The sequence below is a fragment of the Sciurus carolinensis genome, chromosome 3, assembly GCF_902686445.1.
Source record: "Sciurus carolinensis chromosome 3, mSciCar1.2, whole genome shotgun sequence".
NCBI lineage: Eukaryota > Metazoa > Chordata > Mammalia > Rodentia > Sciuridae > Sciurus > Sciurus carolinensis.
Window position 1 is genome coordinate 139765559 of NC_062215.1, and position 20685 is coordinate 139786243.

The 20685-nt window shown below is 37.7% G+C and overlaps 1 long non-coding RNA gene across 1 annotated transcript; it reads left to right on the top strand.

Annotated features, from left to right (window-relative positions):
* Nucleotides 1-10155: 10155 nt before the first annotated feature.
* On the top strand, nt 10156-14836 carry LOC124979004 (uncharacterized). The gene is made up of 3 exons (XR_007107604.1): nt 10156-10364; nt 13226-13327; nt 14752-14836. It is a non-coding gene; the product is annotated as an uncharacterized LOC124979004 (long non-coding RNA).
* The last annotated feature ends 5849 nt before the right edge of the window (nt 14837-20685 follow it).

Here is a 20685-nt window from a genome sequence, read left to right on the forward strand (position 1 = left end):
CTGAATTTCAAGTATTATGAAAGATGATGCTTGCTTACAGCTGAAGAACTCTTCAAGGAAAGAAATATTCCCTCTGCACTCGAAACACTGTAACTGGTATATGCAGTTCATTGCAGCAGCTACTTAGAACCACAATCTGCTATGGTGATTAGGCATGTCCATCTCTCACTGCTAATTTCACTCCTCTGCAGGGTGTAAGAGAAATGAAAACGTGGGAAGATGGAGTTTTTCCAGTTCAGGGATTGACCTTTAAAAGAATCAGGGCAGAGAGAGGGTAATGAAGCCAGCCGAAGAAACAAGTGTAAATATCCCTGACACAAGACTGAACTAATTTAGTTTAAATGGGAGGAAGCCTGATCTAAATTAGAGAAAAATATTATCTGAATTATAGGAATTTTTAAAAAAGGATTGCAATGATATTATTTTCAAGTGTATGTGGTAAGTTGAACTAATTGCTAGAAGAGCATTTCTAAGTTTAAGTGCTATTGGAATCTCCCTTCAATGAGTAGATATGTTCTGATTCATTAGGACTATCTTTTTGAATGCATATAATCTATGTGTTAATGGGTTTAAAATGAAATGACTAATTGAGCTCCTTAAATTTTGTCCATGCTGCTGATTTGTTTAGTGACCCCCTTTTTATATGAATAGTTCAGAGGTAAACTTGTGTCCAACATGGAAGCATGTTTTAGTTTTCAAGTTTACAAGTTAGTAGGGCTTGAACAAATGCCCTTGCTCTGGTGCTTGTGCCCTAGACATGATGCAACATTGCTATAGTCAGATCTGGAACTGTAATCCCTAAAATGTTGAAGCTAAGGAGATACCCAAGAGGGAGGCCAGCTGGCTGCCTTGGATTGTCATCCACCATGACGTGGTGAGGGGTGTGGCTGACAACTTCTGGGAGCCCTTCTCGGTCAAACCATCAATAACAATTGAAGGATGAATGTAAACAAAGTGGTCAGGAGAGCTGCTCACAGTGTCTGCTCCAGCCTGGCTGTTGTTCAGGTAGCAAGGAGGTCAGATCCAAGCACTGGTTGAGGAGAAGCTGAGATGACGATGTTTAAAAGGCAGCCTGGAAGAGGAAGTGGGCAGGATGCAGAAGCCAGGAACAAGGAGCTACTGGATGCTTTTCACGAGAAGCATTTGAAAACCTGGTAAACAATGTGTGAGATTCTGGGGTTAGCTTTGGGAATGAGTGGTACTGGTATTAAAATAGCAGGGGTTATCATGAGCTGAACTTTGCCCCTTAGAGTTACATGGTCTGAAATATCCAATTTTCCAGTTTGGAGGTCCAGAAATGTAATCTTACTTACTCTTTCATGATAAGATTTGGGAAAAGTCAATTCATGTTATTCAAACTCACAAGGGAGCCATTTATGAAGCCAGGCGTCTCTGCACTAATTAATAAAGAAAGAGCTACCTGGCATAATACACCAAGTGTTCATTTCCTCTTTTCTGGCTCATGGTACTAGAGGTCGTACCTCCTCCAGTATAAAATTACCTATCAGAAGCTTAGTAAGTGCAGAAAAGAAGCAAAAAGAGATATACCTAAGGAATGGTTTAATGAGGTGAGGGTAACCATGCACTGCTCAGTCACATCTTGTTCTCTAGGATCTGGCTGGAGTTCTTGATTCTGAAGTGAATTAAAAATATAAGAGTGATTCAGTAGACTTACCATAAAACTAAAAGTGTTGAATTTGAAAGAATATGCTTTACTTCGTGTTTATGTCATTGTAAGTTTTGATGTCAAAACTCTTGATTTTAGGGAGAGTAGCATTATATTTATAATATCTTAACCTTGGCAGAGTAAAAATATTGGCAACCCTATTATATTTTTCCTATTTCAAGGGTGAGTTGTAGTTCTATGAAATCCCAAAGTCTGAGAACCACTGGTTTAGAAAAATTAAGATCAGTGTACCAATGATTTTCAAAAGAGACCTTCAGAGAGAAATGTATTATCATATCAAAGAGTATATGCACACTCAAATGTGTATGTGTGCATGTGTGTGTGTGTGTGTGTGTGTGTATTTATGTATTTTACAGTGGAAACAGAAGTGTCACAAAATAATACTGAACCAAATCTCATGCAATGAACTCTGATCTCTCCTGTCTTGTTAAAAATGTCAGTCACTATCCAATAATCAATTTCTCAACCTACCAATGGGTCACAGCCCACAATTTGAAAAACACTGCAATAGACTCACAGTCTTCTCTTCCCAGGACAAAGCTGAATAAACACTGGCAGGTGTTTCCTTTTTGGATCTCCTTTTCTAGATTCCATACAGACCACATCCCTCCTGTGATAGATTTGTTACCCTGGATAGTTACAAAATAATTGATTAAATAAGGAAGTTCCCTTATGCTAGCCATAATCCTGTCCTTAGGATATACCCTTACCACCTTGCTTAGATTGAGAAACACTTTCCTTCATTTGAATTTGGAGGTCACTTTTGTCTTTTCAACACCAGGGAGTTCCCTGGTCTCATTAGCTCCAGCATTTATTAAATGCTTCTTACAATAGGTTATTTTGCAGACTAGCAATTCACATTCCATTTAATTGATTCTATTATCCTCAATTGCAGGGCATGACATTTTAGTTACAACTCAAATTTGAAATTTGGGGAGAGGCAGCGGGGAACTCCTTACTCCTACCCTTGAATACTGACCAAGCAATGGAAGATAGAGTCCAGAGGAAAGCAAAAGCAAAACCAAAAACAAAACAAAACAAAAAACAAAAACAAAAACAACAACTCGGGTTAATTAAAGAAATTCATGATGAAGAAGTTAAAATGTCCAGATGTAATTAGTTTGGCTATGTAAATTTAAGAGTACCTAGTTCATAATATTGTTCCGTGATTATACTAGTTAATATACGTGATGTGCTTAGCCATGCCTGGCACATAGTAAATCCTCAATTAATTTTAGTCATTGTTGTGATTATTTTATAACTAGTGGTGACCAGGATGGAATTTAGAGTCATTCACCTGGATTCAAGTCCCAGCTTCTTCACTATTTGTATAATATTAAGAAAGTTAATCTTTCTACACCTCAATTTCCTTACTAAAAATGTGCTAATAATACTATAGAGTTATTTAATGTTCCATGACACTGCACTGTAACTATTGTAAAACTACCAATACTATATCATTTTATATTTATTGATTTATTATAGTCCTGCTATTATATACATAGTAATTGAGATCTTAAATTACACATACAAGGTTTCATGTGGAGCAGAATTTAATTGTGACTCATCATTATGTTTTCTTACCAGGGAACAACATTCTACACCAAAAAAATCAAATAAGCATGAAACTTTAAATAAGTTGAAGCATTCACTCCAATCCAATAGCTGTCCTTTCGGATTTCCATTATGTGCTAAGTACTGTGTCCTATAAGGAACATTTCCGCCTGGCAAAGGTTGAAGAAAAGCCGAATTTAAAAGTCTCCTGTAATTAGAACTTTGGCTAATGGCACTTAAACTGATTAATGTCCAATAGGACCCACTCTACTGAAGCATATTTTTTAGGCAGTTATACATTTATATTAAATTAAACATTCGTTGAGTGAATGAGCTTATGTAGCAGTGTCTCCATGTGGCTCTTGGAGTTAATTCTGTAATGACATGGCCACTGCAACTGAGGGCCTTGTTCCTTGCTGTATTCTCTGCCTGGAATGTTCTTTCCGAACTCATTCTCTTAGGACTGACTTTCCTCTCATTAGTCAGCATTATCCTCTCTGGCTATCCTACCAAATATGAGTCCCATCTGCAGTCTGTCTCTCCCCTACTACTCCACTGCACGGTATTTATTGTACTTATCATTTATTGTACCTATTGAAGAATTATTGTTAATTTATGGACTACTTATTGCCTATGACCCCCAACTAGAGCTAAAGCTCCAGGAAGGCAAGGCCTTCACTGTGTTTTTCCCTCTCTGTATTATTTTTCTATCACACGTAACAAGTTTCCATATGCTCAGCAGTTTAAACACACATTTTCTTTCTCACCATATTCCAGGGTCAGGAGTCTAGGTGCAGATTAGGTGTTTCTCATCAGGGTAAGCTCAGGTTCCACCAGGAGAAATACATGTGCTGGTCTGATTATATCTCATCTGAGACTTGGGCTCTTCTTCTAAGATCATTCAGGTTGTTGGCAGATTTCAATGTCCTGTGGTTTCAGGACCAAGGTTTTTCTTGTTGACTGTCAGCTAGGAGGGGGTGGGGTACTTTTAGATCCTAGAGACCCCAGAGTTCTACCCGTGAGGCTTTCTCACAACACGCAGCCTACTTCTTCAAGGCAGCATGACAGTTTCTGGTTGCGAGAGCTCTTTTAAGTGTTCACCTGATTAGCCCAGGTCCACCCAGGATAATCTCTTAATTAGCTCAAAGTCAACTAATTAGACATGTTGGTTACATTGGCAAAATCTTTTCACTTTTGCTACTTAATGTAATGTGATCACAGGAGTGATAGCTCACCATATTCACAGGTGACCATACTCAAGGGGAGGGGATTGCAGAGAGCTTTATGCTAGGGATGGGAATCCTGGAACTTACCTTGTAATACCACCTACCACACCATTGTAACCCTAAGACCATTGGACACTTAGCATTTAATGTGTATTTGTGAATAAATGAATAAAAGTCAATTAAATAAGAGCCAAGGAATCAGTAAGAAATGAAAATGAACAGTTGATTACACGTTCAGATATAGGTTTAATAAGCTATACTGGATTTGAAACAATCTTATGATTGTTACAAATTAATATAAAGGCAATCAAACAGCATTTGCTGCATCATATTGGGAGATTTCTGCAGTATAGTCTTGATTAATTATTCTGACCTATAATCCCATGCAGATAAAAGTATTAAGCCTAAGGATGCTAGAATGGCATGTACATGAAGCCCAGTTTATCTTTAGCAAATCAAGAATAATTGAGATTAGAACTTGAGCTGAATTTGTACTGTTTATTGTTGAATATTCGATATTCCTACTACTTCCCTAATACCAGAAGGAAAAAGTTTTTTTTTTTTTTTTTTTTTTTTTAACCAGGGATCAAACTCAGGGGCACTTAAGCACTAAGCCACATTCCCAGCCCTTTTTTTTTGTATTTTATTTAGAGACAGGGTCTTACTGAGTTGCTTAAGCCTTCACTAAATTGCTGAGACTTGATTTGAACTCTCGATCCTCCTGCCTCAGCCTCCCGAGCAGCTGGGATTACAGATGTGTACCACCATGCCCAGCAAGAAGGCATTTTGATTTTGAAATGAAATGATATAAAACCAGGCTCAGGAAGATGTTGTCCTGTTTGCACATAAGATACTATGAGTGGAATAACCCTTCAAAGGACATAAAAGGACGCACAGTCTTCTTATTGAGCCAGAAGAGATTGCAAGGACGAGGCCAACATGGGATGGCATATGGGTCTGCTACAGTTGTCACAACAAAATGTCACAGACCGTGTGATTCCAAGAACAGACCGTTCTGGATTCCAGAAGCCCATGACCAAAGTGGCAGCAAATTCTGTTTGCAGTGAGGGCTCTCTTCTATGCTTGTGGATAGCCATTTCCTCACTGCGTCCGATATGGCCTTTCCTTGGGGGATGCTCATGGAGAAAGTTCTGTTCTCTTCCTCTTCTTGTAAGGAAACTAAGCACATTAGATTAGGGCTCCACCTCAAGGTTAAACGATTCGGAACTCAGCTTAAATGATCTCTTTATAGGTCCAGTTAAAATATGGTTACTTTGAGGGTCAGAGTTTTAACATATGAATTTTGAGGAGACACAGACAGCCTGGGACGTTATGAAGAACCAAGGAAACTATCAAAGGGAGTCAGTTAAGCAAAGTTTCAGGCTTTGGATTTGGGTTACCTGCCTTGAATTTCAACTCTGCCTTGTGTCTGTATTAGGGACAAATCCAAATTTTATGGTGCCTGGAATTTACACAATTTGAGAAACCCTCTTTAAGATAGAGGATACAAAATTAGGTACAGAGTCTTGGAAGGGGTCTACTCAAAGACAGGACTCTGAAACTTTAATGCCATTAACTTCAAGTAAGTTTGCCTCTACTTGCCATAATGCTAAGGAAATTATGCTGAGCCTGTTTTCTCAATTATAAAGCTGAAATAATAATTATCATATTTTAAATCAGAGGGGAATTGAGGGGGTTAAACCAAAGTACAATTAATAAGCTTTCCCACTTAGCTATTGTTATTGATACCTTTATTATTATTGTCACCAGAATTACTATTGTTCATCTCTTCATTTTACAGATGAGAAATAGGCAAGAAGTCATTATATGACTTGTATATTTCATGCAACTAGTGATCTGGGGGATTGGGCCAGAGTCAGAGACCCTGGGCCTGCTTCCCAGGGCCCTATGGAGGCAACCCTGTACTCCTTGCCTGCGCTCACCTCTCTGACAATATGTCAGCAATATGACAATATAGAAGAATCTTCACCCTCAACATTTGCTCTACAGTAATTAAAGGAAAGAAGTCTAAACAGCAGATATTACTTTGGTTGAATACAAATTTCTTTTTATTTTTACATACATCTAATGGCATTAAGGTTATGAGATGAAAAACTCTACTCATTAAATTCCCTTTTGTCACTTGTGGATATTTTGGATTGGAAGGCCTAGCTTCCATCTTCCTTTGGGATGACTTGGAAACAACAAAGTTCCAATGTAATTTCCTGTGGGAGTGATTCTCAAGTTCCCATATATGCAGACTGTGTTAGGGACATTAGATTTTCCTGGGAAAGTTCTGAGGAGTCAGTCCCAGGGGCTCCAGTCTGCCCCTTGGAAATCTGTACTGAATGACAGAAGCTGGCTCTTCTCCATTCTTCTCACAGCTCTGCATACGTGAGAATCTCTCCATGTTATCTTGACTCTGGCAGGACTCTCTGCCTCAGAGCTGGTTTTTAACACTTCTAAAGTAGAGATAATGTTGATTCTGATGTACCTGAGCAATTTTTTTTTTTTTTTTTTTTTTTTTTTTTTAGTAACTCACACATTTATTCTGGCTTGTTCATCAGGGCTCAGCAGTTTAAGTGTGGCTGGTATTAGACCCAAACATGCTAATCCTTAAAATTAATATGGTATGAAAAATAAGCAATATTTCACAAAGGGATCTAAGCCTTTGACCTATGAGTCTACATTAAAAAAAAAAAAACATACAAACCCCTAATAAACATTTTTATCATTTTCAAATGTGGTATGATTTTATAATTCCTGCAAAACCTTCAAAACAAACCAAGTAGCAAACTAGTAAAATATTACATGTATGCAACAGATCATGACTGGCTTTTACTGAATGTTATTGGTTACAATAGCTTAGCTAAATTATTGAATCTATAATTTTTGCTCATGTACAAATTACACAATGAAGTTTGGAAAATTCCCAGAGGAAAAATGTCACTTATCTTTGAGGAGATTGTGAACACCTTACAGTTATTCTTATCATTATTAATATATCTATCAAAAATAATTTACTAATGTTGTCTGACTAGAAAACCAATGCTAATTCTTTCTTGTAGAATATTCCTAAGAACAATTCTGGTTTATCCATCAGCCAGACCTGCTATTTATCCAGTCTTGCCGGCCAAGGCATCTTGTCCCCTCTCTTTTCCATCCCTCACTGTGGGCACTGGAGAAACTAGTGCCTTCTTCCTCCGAATTTTCCCTCTTTGTCTGACCTCCTGCTTGCAGCCCTCTCCTCTGCTGGCTTCTGGCCACCATACCTGTATCCTTCAGCCTTGGTCTCACATCCCTGGTTTCATGGGGTCCTCAACAGACCAGCTTCCCAACCCCACTCACTAGAGATTTGCCTTGGCATCTGGACTGGACTCATCTCTTCTAGTCCTTGTTTCAACAACTTGTATTAGTTTGAGTTAGAAGTTATCGAGGTGTTAAATTCCTAGTAGACACAAAGAAGAAAACACCTGATGATGAAGACTTCCAGGCTTTTCTTTGTAAACTCTTTTCATATAATAGAAAAAGATATGAAAAACGATATCTTGGGCAGTACAGTAGCAACAACATTTTTTTTTATATCTCTGTGAATCCAAATAGTATCTTCTACTGGGGCTCCTCATTTGATATCTATTATCACATTATTCTGTGTGCTATTATTTGCCAGCATGGGATTGTTTACTTTCTAACATTTATCAGGAGGATAGTGGGTCCAGGAATAATAACTTCTTGGAGTTGAACTCGAATCAGTGATTCTCAAACATACCAGTTATTCAACATGCTAGGCACTATTCTAGGTACTTGGGATAAGCCAGTCAGCAAGATAGCCAAATAAATAAATATCCCTGTCCTAGGGATGTATTTATTTTCCATTTAGCATACATGCATAAAAATACATGTGAATTTCTGTACTTAAACTTATATTCTACAGATATCCCAGTGTTTTGCCTCTGGGATACAGCAGTTAGTTAGTGTTATAAAGGAAGTAGAGTCTTCCAAAAAAAGTCAATGATATGTCACAGGTTGGCTTTTCAAACAGGAGGAACTTTGGTAGTCTTCTCTTAAAATACATGTGAGGGATGCCTTCCACACTTCTGCAGAGTGCTGGTGTGACTCATCTTTTGTCTGCAGATGGACTGAGCTACCAAAAAAAAAATGCTACAATCCGAGTTGAAGCAATGTATAGTCAGTGCTAGCCAGAATCACCACCCAGGTTTAGTTCAACAACCACACACTCCAAACCAAGAGATAAGCACAAAATAATTAAAAAAAAAAAAAAAAAAAAAAAAAAAAAACTAAAATGAAACAAAACAACAACTAAAACCTTCCCAAACTTCACAGTTCCATTTCCACCAGTAGTAAGTAGTATATTTTCAAGAGTAGAGATAAGAAGTTTAGGAGTAGGCTTTAGACAAAGCATGGAGAATTGATTGTCACTGCTTAAGAGATTTGGAAAATAAATAATTATGCTTGAATTTAAGAAAAGACTACTCTCTCTCTCTCTCTCTCTCTCTCTCTCACACACACACACACACACACACACACTCCATGCTGGTCCATGTCCTGTGTATCTGTGCCTATGTGTACCTTAGGAATAGAGGAATGTGAGTTGTGGGTTGGGAAGATGTAAAGTATTCCCTGGCTTCAGTACCCGTAATCTCTCAGATGCTTCATAAATGCACAAGATGCTCCCTGGGCTGGGTTTTTAAATCTCTGAATTAGCTGAAACAGTTGTAAAATCACATGGAGTCAGACAGTTTACAATCAACTGCAAATCAAAAGAGGCTCCTATATGTTGTTTCTTCTAGCAGGCGTGGGGAATACACTGAACTTGCAAAATGTGCTTCTGAGATCCCATGAACAAAGTCTACCTGCAATTACAACCTCCTGCCTTCCTGACCCTTATTTTCCCTTCTTACCCCCAGATTAGAGGTAGGTAAAATTCTCAGTGCCAGGAGCTTCTAGGTGGCTTTTAATACAGGCTGCGAGGGCTCATTGAGCACACCTGCTCTGTGTTCCTCGTTAGATCCTACACCTACCCAGTCCTGACATCAGAACTTATTTCTGTCAGCTCTAATGTGCCTGAAAAAATTCTTTCAAGGCAGTTTCCTCTTCTAACACATCCCCGGGGAATTTCCCCTAGAGGGTGTGAGGCAACATTAGATTGTGACTATGATAAGATATTCCCATGTTGGAAGAGTTTTGTATGAAAAGCAGCACATTACATCTGTTGTTTTCCTTATTTAGGGTCTATTTCACACTGAATGATACTGGAACACAACCCAGGACTCTGTCTTGACTCCCCTGCAGTCTTGTACTTCCTCCTCAATGACGGCAGATCCCGAAACACTTAGTGACATATGGTAGTCTATGTGTGAAGTGTGCTGAGTGCAGTACATTTGCTTTCTGACTCTGGAGTGTTGTGTTTCATTTTGGGTATCAGATTTCTTAAAGGGGTATTGAAAAACTGGAATTCAGCCACCGGAAATCTTCCTGGAACAAGGTGGGAGGAAACAATTGCATTCGTGTCTGTGTAACTAGTACCTGCATAGAAGAGGGATAAAAGAGTAAGAGGCAGACAATGCCATTAGAAATTTAAAAATCACTGGAGGTGTTCAGCCTAAAGGGATCAACTATTATTGTTGTTGTTATTACTATTATTGTTATTATTGGAGGAGGGCTGAAAGGTGTCAGGTGAAAATGCAAATGATTTCTTCTTTTTGCTTGTAGTTCTTCCAATCAGCAGAACTAGAGTCAATATGTGAGATTCAAGGGCAAACAGATTTTTATTCAACATAAAGATCATTCTGCTTATTAGAACTGTGCAATGATGAAATATATGTATGTAAGCAAAAACTACAAGATCTTGCGGAGAGAGCAAATTCCTGCACTGAGTAAGTAGTTGAGCCAGACCTGTGGAGATTCTTTCCAATTCAAATTCCTATAATTTAATTTCCTTTTTTTTTTTTTTTTTTTTTTTTAAGTGCTGGGGATCTAAGCCAGGGTCTCACACATGCTGGGCAAATGCTCTACCACTGAGCTATACACCCAGCTTCTACAATTTTCTAAATTAGGAGTTTCTTGTTCAGTTTTACATTTGGACAGGGGATTGATAGAGGCTTGAAAGATCTCTTTCTCTCTTTCCTTTTTTTTTTCTTTTTACATCCCTTAATAGGATAATATAATTGAGTCAGCTGAACTATTGCATGGTCTTAACAAAGTTGGTGTTACATCCACTTTTTCTTAATTTTTTTCCTCTTTGGAGTACATAATACTATACGATGGAAAGCTTACAACATGAGCTAAGTATTCATGGATCCTCTTTGTAGTCTGACCAACTTGCTAAGATCTAACTGAGCTTTGGCATTATGTTACCTTATTGCTTTGGAGCTAACCCGTGGATTTTGCCTATCTCATATCCATGCCTGTTTTCCTCTGATAATGGCACTCTCGTTTTTTCTTTGGAGAGACCGCTCTTCTCCCATTGCATGCCACCTTGGTGATTCCCTCTATGGAGAATCCTTGTATGTGTCAGGCTGAGCTATAAGGATCGGGCGAAACTTGGCCAACCCTGTTCTCCCTTGGAATTTGAATGTTGAGTACTATGACACGAGGATAGGGAAAAGTTGGAGCTGATTGTTTCCCAACAGCCTTGCAAAGAGAATGCCCTTTAGTTCATGTTTCCTAGACTCAATTGCAGATGGCAAATTGATCTCACAAGTTGTGTGTTTATGTAACCATATTGCTTGATTGTTGGACGAGAGGAGTTTCTATCAAGATTTGGAATGTGTGGCCTTGTATATTTTCAGTGAGAAGGGAAAATGATATGTATGCAGTTTTTACAATTAAGCATTTCTTGGGGAGATATTTCCGTGGGCTCATTTAACTAAAGGCCTTAGGGTGTGAGAATTCCTGCTTCCTGTGGTGTTGGAAAGTTAAGGTCAAATGCTGGATGTGTTTCAAGTTCTGAGACAATACCATGCGATCTCAAAGCTGGTGTTTGTGTGTGCGTGCATATGTGTGTGTACAGAACTGGGGAGGAAAGGCAGGCTCTAAAACTCTGCTTTGAAAGATGCCAAAACACTGAGCGGCATATTTGTACGAGAAAGATCTGTGTGTTTGGATGGAACCTGCCTCTTTGGTAAACACAGGGTGCAGACAGGCCTGCCTCCTCTTGCCCTGCTTTTGAACTTTTGTTCACATGAGCAATTTCCCTCACCTTGGCTGTTGAACTTCCCTTTGTAGTGAAATTCACAAGTACTGTGAGCTGGCAAGAAAACGATGGAAAGAAAGGGTGTGTTGGACTAGATTGCATTTTTTCCTGAACACTGAAATATCAGGATGTATGGAACATGAGTCATCATTTTCTGTTGGAAACTTTTATGACCTTTACAGAGCAGGCCAAATTCCTCCCAAGCTGTGCTTCTTCACACCCCAGTGCATGACAGTAAAAGGGCAAATTGGAGGGAGGCAGAAACATATTCCTATTTTTTCTTGCAATCTGTTACACATTATTGTTCTTCTGACACACTTTGCTTCACATGACAGTACTAATGGAGGAAACTAAGGTCAAGTGTGAGAGAGACTTACCTGGTCTGCCTAGCAGGACTTTTGAAACTCGGGTAGAATTAGAAGAGTGGAGAAAGGGTGAGAGTTTTGCTGAGGAATTAGGCAAATAACAGTTCCTGAAGGAAGAAGACTGCATTCAAAATTGTGAATCCTAGCCACCTAGCAAGTTTGAATTGGATGACATATCAGAACAAAAAAGGCAAAGGCATTGCAACAGTGTTCAGGCCAGGAGCCATTCTGAAGAGGTCTCTCTACTACCATGTCAGCTCTGAGGGCATCATGGTATTGACCAATGATGTCAAAAGGGAAGAACTTGAACAATCAGGGAAAATCAATGTTGCATACAACATATACCATGAATGGGAGGGAATGGGGTAAGGAAGCAGACTGGGAAACTGGGACATGTCCCTGGAAAATCAACAACTTTTAAGTACCTGGTCACTGGAAACTTTGGCCAAAGAAGAATCCAGTTGTGTCAGCCCTCTCACCTCCCCATCTTTCTAAAATCATTTAGAATTGTGAAAGTCTATATAGAGAATTTTTCTTATTTAAAGCTGACACCGCTAAGGCTTCTGACTGCTTTTTATTTTTACAAATTTTAATACTAATCTTTCTTAACTGAATTACACACTTCTTTGCTTTCTTAAAAGTCTTTGTTATGATAACACACATTTTCATTTTTCTATTTATTGTTGGATGCTTGGATGTCACTTCTCATAGCTGCTGCTCCTGCTTCTAATAGACTGTGCCCATCTCTAATTTGTTGCCTCTAAATAGCAATGGCTAAAAATTCAACATGGCTAAGCTTGGAAATTTATTTATATTGATGATATATGTCTTTGAAGGAGGCAGAAAAAACTCTCTGAAGTCAAGTGCATGAACTTCAGTGAATGAGTTTGGTGACATGCATTTCTGCTTTCTGGAGACCTTTAGAAATGCTTCTCCAAGGCCTTTTCTTGTCCATCTTTGGTTCTCAGTGGTGTCCTAGACATTTGAAGTTACCGGATAAGTGACCCTCAGATAAGTAAAGAGTCATTGGACTGACTGTTCTTCAAAGGTTAGAAAACGAATCAAATATATCTATCTCCCAATTGGGAGCTGGGGTCAGCTGCGGAGTAGCTGGAGAAATCATTTAAATTCAACAGCTTAATCGTTATTCCCATGTGAACTTTTTGTATGAATGCAGAGCCCTTCACAGTGAAGATGTCTGTGTCAACGGGCGAAGAAGACCAGACAGCTCCTGAAGATGCTGCACACTGGGGACAGGCCAGATGTGCAGTGTTCAGAGGTGAGAGACGAAATGGAGAACAGCCTTCTGCAGAGGGCAGTGAGGGACTCTCGCTTTTTAATTGAGCTATATGTAAAACCATGAATGACCTGTTCTTTGGAACTGAGTTTATCAAGAACGCATATGCCCTGTTAAACTTAGATCATCTTGTAGGTGGGAGGAAGTGTCCCCCCCAACCCAACACTTTTATTTTAGAACAAGAAATCTAAGCTTAGAATAAGATTCTGTGTCCTTGGATGAGCTGGTATGAGAACCCAGAGCCTGTGACTCCAAATCCAGCAGTATTTTTTCTATATCATAATGCTTTCAAAGTGTGAAATGGTGTGAAGGCAACCAAAAGTTTTCTACTGGGAGCAAACCTATTGTTATTTTCTGGAAGGAAAAATCCTGATGTATTGGGTGGTTTTCGTATTCAAACAAAAGATGGCAATTGATCATGTATGGAGTAATGGCCAAATGATTCAGAAAAGTTGTTTTTATCTTTTCTATCTATCAGTAGATGGCAGGAGATACCATCAAATCAAGATATAAAAAAGGCCTCAAATGATGGAATTTAGTCATTGTTCCTTTGTATTACCTAGAAAAATTGGCATCCAGGGTACTTAGTATTCTGTTATGTTGACACCTGGGGAGAGACTCTTTTTGAATATATATCTGGGTTTACTTATTTGCTTCCCTATTAATCTTCAAAATTACAGTTGGTTTAAAACAATAGTGAAATGTTGGAACTAAATTCACTCTCTTTTGAAGAGACACCTGGAGAAATGATTCATCACTCATGTTGCTAAGATTAATTGGGCATTATAATTGTGTTAAGTGGATTTGCACACCATGGAAGAATCCAGGAGCTTTTCCTACTTTCTTCTTATCCCCCCACCCCTTTTCTTCAAGCAGAGAAGTGAAACTAGAGCTAGCTAAGTTCAGTGTGGGTCAGGGCAATCCAGCATCATAAATGGCTTCATCCAAGATTAATGCAGAGAAAGCACTACAGTTAAAGCGATACTACATAAACACAAGGATATTTTCGACAAGCCTTAATTGACTCTGCCACCATAAGCTGATATTTCCCTACCCAACAGAGGTCATTTTCATCAAGATTGAATTTGATTTTACTTGTTTTTTTTTTTTTTTTTTTTTTTTTTTAAGTACAGAACTCTTTTAGAAGTGCTGGCCACATGTTTCTCTAATTTGAAGATTATAAAGAGGTAAAGTACCTGTGGAATTTCAAGAATTGAAATTTTCAAGTCCTCAAGTGTGTTGTTCCCTTTTTATCCTCTTGTTACCACTTAGTATGATACAAAGCATTTGAATCAGCTACTTTGTTTTTTAACTCTTTCGTCATTTAAGTCTTAGTTTGGGGAGAATTTGTGAGATTAAAAAGATCATTTAATCCATGTACGGATTTTATTCTTTTTCTCTTTTAGACAACAGCTGAACCGGGAGCCATCGACGGTGAGGAAGGCTAACTGCAAGAGCAATGACACAGGAATCAGGTCTGACATCAGCCCCAATGGACGCCAGTCAAGGTGGCATGGTGTGTGGGGTTGCCAGCTGGGGCGGGGGGGGGGCAGGGAGGTGGTGGGGACTTGCTTGCACAGGAACCCTACTACTTTTCCCTGTAAAATTTTGCACTGGGAAAAGTCTTTCACTCAAAACACATCGTTTTCCCCTTTTAATCCAAACTGTCGCTTGTACCAAAATATCCTATCAAAGAATACAAGAAACAACCTCCTCAGACCGTGTGCGATGCAAGCTGAAACCCCCACCCTCGGCAAGGATCCGTGGTGCTGAGCTCAGCACGGTGTTGTCACGCTCTTGCAGGTGCTCCTGGGGGTCAGGGTCTAGGACCTCCAGGTGTGGGAGATCAGGAAGAACCAAGCAGTTCTGCCATGGGCAGAGTGTAGCCTATACATCCTTGTTTCAGTGTGCTGTAAATCTACTACTTTTATTTATTTTATTGTTCAGTGATACCCTCCCATACTTAAAAGTGATGAAAAATTACATGGTCACTCTATTCATTGATTATTTTCTTCTTACTTCCCTTTCAAAAGACTCTTCTGTTTTGTTTGCACCATTGTCTAAGTTTAATTGCTAAAGATACATGTTGCTATTCTTCTCTGTCTAAACGTATTTACAGCAAAGAACATTATAAATTCTTTTACATAATAAATTACAAACGATTGATTAACGCTTAAGTACTATCCTTCCTAAATGTATGTCCATTTTAATAGAAAACAAACTTTTACATCCAAAGAAATTAATCTCTAATCAGATAATTGTTGAGAAGGATTTGAGATGTTATCCTACTTGCAAGCTATCAAGTTCGCCTGTCACATTTTCATGAATGTTAGCAGAAGATATGAGACTTTATTACAGTGATATTAATAGCCAGATATTTGTTCTAATTCTCACAGTGATGTGCAAAGAGCCAGATGTTATGGGTGGAGGGAGAAGGAATCCAGAACTTAGTGAACTTGAATCTTTTATCATGGGCAATAAGTACGTTTACCCTTTGCTTTGGAACGAGACACTATATATTCCAAATGGGTTCATTAAATAAGCATAGAATAAAGACAAGAAGAAACACAAGAGACCTATAGAGATTTGTCTCCCAACTACAATTTAGGATCAATAGAAGAATGGAAGAGGTTATTGTGAGAATTTGTTCTTGGTGAATTTTAAGTCTTACTAGAGGCAATCATGTACTTTGTTTATGCAGGGTCTGACTCTCAGTTTTCCAAATAATCCCAGGAAATCATCTAAGTATTTTTCTATCAGTAAATGTGTAATTAATATCTTGGTTTTATTTTTTTGCTGACAATAAGAGAAATACACACTCATTATAAAAAATGGGGGAAGTATAAAGGAAAATACAAAAAACATAATTTCATCACTCAGGTAGTCTGTTAAAATATTGGCATTTCCAATTATGTATTATTTTTCATATAAATTGAGATAATTTTATATACTCATGTATCTTGGTAGTTTTGCTTTTTTTACATATTGAAAGCATTATTTTAAATTCATGTATTATTTTAAAGTACATATTATTTTAAATCTTGAATTGTTCCTTTAAATTATGATTTTTAAATTATCACAATATTCTATCTTTAATATGTCACTTTAAAAACTATTCCTTCAGTGTTAGAAAATTTGATACTTAATACCATAAAGATGAACCTTCTGGTCTATAAATGACTTTTGGTGCCTTTGACTAGATTCCTATAAGAAAGATTATTGAGTTGAAGTATCTAATTTGATTTTAAAGTTCTTTTCTCTATTACCAGACTGCTTTCAAGAAAGATTACACCAGTTTATACACATGGCATAATTTTGGAGATTGCTTTTCTCCTCACATCTTCATTACAACTGAATGTTTTAGGTTTAGAAATAAGATAATTGAAAAAATATTTTTAGAACTTAAGATTCTTTGATTTTTAATTAGTAAGAAAAAAATACATTTGTCTCTGGGTATATGTAGGAATTTGGTTTCAGGACCCTTGTGGTCTGAAAGTTGGTTTCAGGACCAAAAATCTGCCAATGTACAAATACCTTAAATAAAATGGTGTGGTATTTTATACAACCTTTCACATTCTCTCATATAGCTTACATCATCTCAAGATTACTTACAATGCTAATTAATTCAATGTAAATGCTATGTAAATAGTTGGTATATTGTATGATTTAAAGAATAATGACAAGGAAAAAAGATCTGCACCTGTTAATTAGAAAAAAAAATTTTTTTCTGTCTGAGGTTGGTTGTATCCATGGATGCCGAGCATTTGGATGGGGAGTGGCAACTGTATTTTTCTATGTGTCAATTCATCATTTGTATTTGATTTTATTTTAAATATTTTTTTAGATGTTGACAGACCTTTATTTCTTTCATTTATTTGTATGTGGTGCTGAGAATCGAACCCAGGGCCTCACACATGCTAGGCAAGCGCTCTACCACTGAGTCACAACCACAGTCCCTGTATTTGATGTTTTAGAATCCGTTCATGTTCTTTCCTCATTATTTTAATGTTTTAGTATTTTTCTTACCAAAGAAAAAGCTTTCTAAAAACCTTCCATGTAATATTTTGTGTACTAGAATTTTTAAAACTATATCCCCAACACATTGTTTATTGTATGTTCAGAAATTAAAATAAAAATAAAAATTAATTGAATAAAAATTATCTAGTAGAATTATCTTGTAAAGTAACTAACCATGATGCTTGTACCTCCCTACCATATTTCTTAGATGTTTTATAATTTTTTAATTACTTAATTTTTAAACATTTTTATATTTAATTTTTAAATCTGTATATCAAAATGTATTTTGATATGTGATCCAGCCAAGACATCTCTCCCTCCAAACAGCAAATGGCCCCAATGGTCCCAACAGTGAGTTCATTCCATATGGAGCTGTGGTACTTTCTTGGTAGTACACTAATTAGACTGATCATAAAATTTTCGTACTTGAAGTGTATTCCTCTGTCTCTTCCTAAGTTTGTTACTGAACAAGTCTTGCTTTGGATTCCAGCTGTAGCTTATGCTCATCTCTTAAGCACTGGTATAGACATACTAGAAATATTGAATTTTACGTATTGATAAGAACAAATAAAGTATAGTACTTACTATAACTCCAACACATGCTCCAAAACTTTAACAAAAAATATTTTCTGAAACTCAAGAAGATGTTTAAATGATAAAACATTATTATAACTAGTTTTCTATCCTACATTTTAAAACATTTTTAACTTGTTGAATTTTGGGGACGTTCTTTTAGACATGGCTACAGTGGCTTAATATTGATGTAACTGGCTTTAATAATGAGTTGCCACCCATATAGGGAAGAAGGTTGCTTCTTGAGTAGCACGGTATGCTTTTTTGTGATAGTGATGGAAGTCGGAAGGATTTCCTTAGGAGATAGCCTATGTTCTTGGGCTGTGGTATTGGCAGAGAGGAACAGAGAAATAGGGAAGGACTGAACTTCTTACTTTTTCTTTTTTCCCCTCCAGAGCCAGACAATAAAACGCAAGGCTTGGTTTCATGTAAAATCAATGGGGGTGAGTTATTTTGACAGAAATTTGCCATCCTTCGCTGATCATGTGGTACTGCAGATAATAAATATTTTAAGCCAGTACATTACCCGTGATTTATTAGGCAGTATGAAATAATGAAAACAATACAAAGGTCTAGAGATGGGAATACTCAGACTGGTGAGATGGAAGGTCTATGTAAATGCTGGCTACTTCCTAGGGCTTCACCACAACACATCAGTGGAGGAGAACATGGTTACTAGGTAGGGTGTGCATTTTCATTTCTTTTTAGATCGTCTTCCTCATAATTTCCTACAGAAGTTTCTTCTTCTTCTGAAAGGAAAAAAAATTTAGAAAGACTTTTTGTTGTTGTTGTAAGTCTGGCATATAATTTTGAACCCATTTCATCTCTATTTCTTTCTAAATTTAGACATGCATCTCTAAGTTCATATAGGGTTTATGAGGATCAATGCCAAAATTGCCTTCTAGGTAGAATACAGAGATACCAGGGTCTGTGAAACTCATTTCCAATGAACACCAGTCATTCTTTCTTTTAAATCTAGTGGATCTCCAGCTACCGAGGTCCATGTTGGAGAAAGACAAATGCTTGAGAGGTTGTTGGGATAGAAGAGCTGCATTATATTCTGACCATGACGAACCTTAGGAAAATCAGTCAGTATCATGAGAACTAGATCTTTAAACTTAATACATTTCTAAAATATATTGAAAGAGATGATTTGAATAGTTTCCCTGCCACGTGCAGAGTGGAGCCATTGCAGGGGTTTAGTTGAGATGTTGGGTCACGAGTTTCATGTTAAGAAGACAAGTAGGGTGCTCCATATACCTGAGAGAGTTTTTCTGTGTAGTTGGAAGTGATACAGTATAGAGTCACCTGGACTCTAGACCTAGGTTCTTGGAGTCCCATCCTGGCACTGCTACTCTGCTTGAAACTTTGTGTAAGCCCCTTATCCTCTATTTTAGTTTCTCCATCCATGAGCATTATTAGGATTCAATGAGCTAATCTGTGTAACGTGCTCGAGAGTGATAGGCACATACTAAGACTATGATATCAGTGTTCAATAAATAAACTTTTTGTGAAAGGTCTGAGGGCACGGAAGGAAGAACCAGGCACAACGATTCTCCAGAAGCCTAAACAAGCCTGAAATGGAAGATTCAGGGCTGAGAAAGTAGAAAAATTGGTCTTTGGGGCAACTCTGCCAGCCATGACCAGAGTTTATATTCCCTTCACAAAGCAATATGAATTCTATAATTATCTGAGTGAAGTGACCTGCTTGTGTGTGCAGCATGTGGTAAGGAAGACACCAAGCTGAGGATCAGTGAGCGGGAGACTTGGGAGGCCGTCTCTTTTGGGCTTCCTTTGGAACCCCTGAATGGGCGTGCATTTTTGAGATATCTCAGATTCCTTTTGAAAGTAGGCAGTAAAGTACTTTTAGTAAAGTTTAAAAGAATCCCAAGCAATAAATAAGTAAAGGCTAGTAAGTCCCAGGCAAAGATAACACTGGGCTGAAGAGGAGGTGGACTGAAGGATGCTGGGTATACTAATAGACTGCACACTGACTGAACGTGGGGCTACAGTACTGGACTCAAGGAAAGGGAGCTATAGACGAAATCACAGTAATGGCAAAGGCGTGGGAATTCTGAATACACGGAAACACAGACTGTGCTTTAACTAGAGATGGTTTCAAAACCAGGAGTCAATATGAACTTGGAGAGAACATGAGCAAGATTTTAATGTCAGGATGACTTTGACTCTTGCAGCAAACATCCCCAGATGCTGTGACTACAGTCCATCACAGAAAAGGAACCATTGGTGGAAATTTTGTTTTCGATGGTAACTCTTGGGAGCAGTGAAAGTATGTTTTAAAATCAAATTTGGAAATTTCCTCAAAGCCGCTTCTTCTAAGACAAATGAGCCTCTTACAAGATGTCTGGTTAAATAAAATAATGGATGTGAAAGGCTTTGCAAACCATTAACGTGCTATATAAATGGAAGGTGTTATCATCATGTACTGTGTGTTAAAAACATGCAGTAAAAAGAGATTATTTTTGTGGACTAAATAGTCAAATATGGGCTGCATGACAGCACTGTGAAGTAGAGTCATAATTGATGGATGACTGTGCCCAGAAAGGTTGATTAATGTGTGGATGCTAACCTGGAAGAATACTGCTGGTTCAATGCTACAGGTTTTTTTTTTTTTTTTTTTTTAATTTTGTTTTCTTTCTTTACCCTTTTCTTGTGCAAACTATATTTCAGGATATTGAAACATACTTATCAATTTAACAGTAACACTAGTATGGATAAGTTAGCTGAAA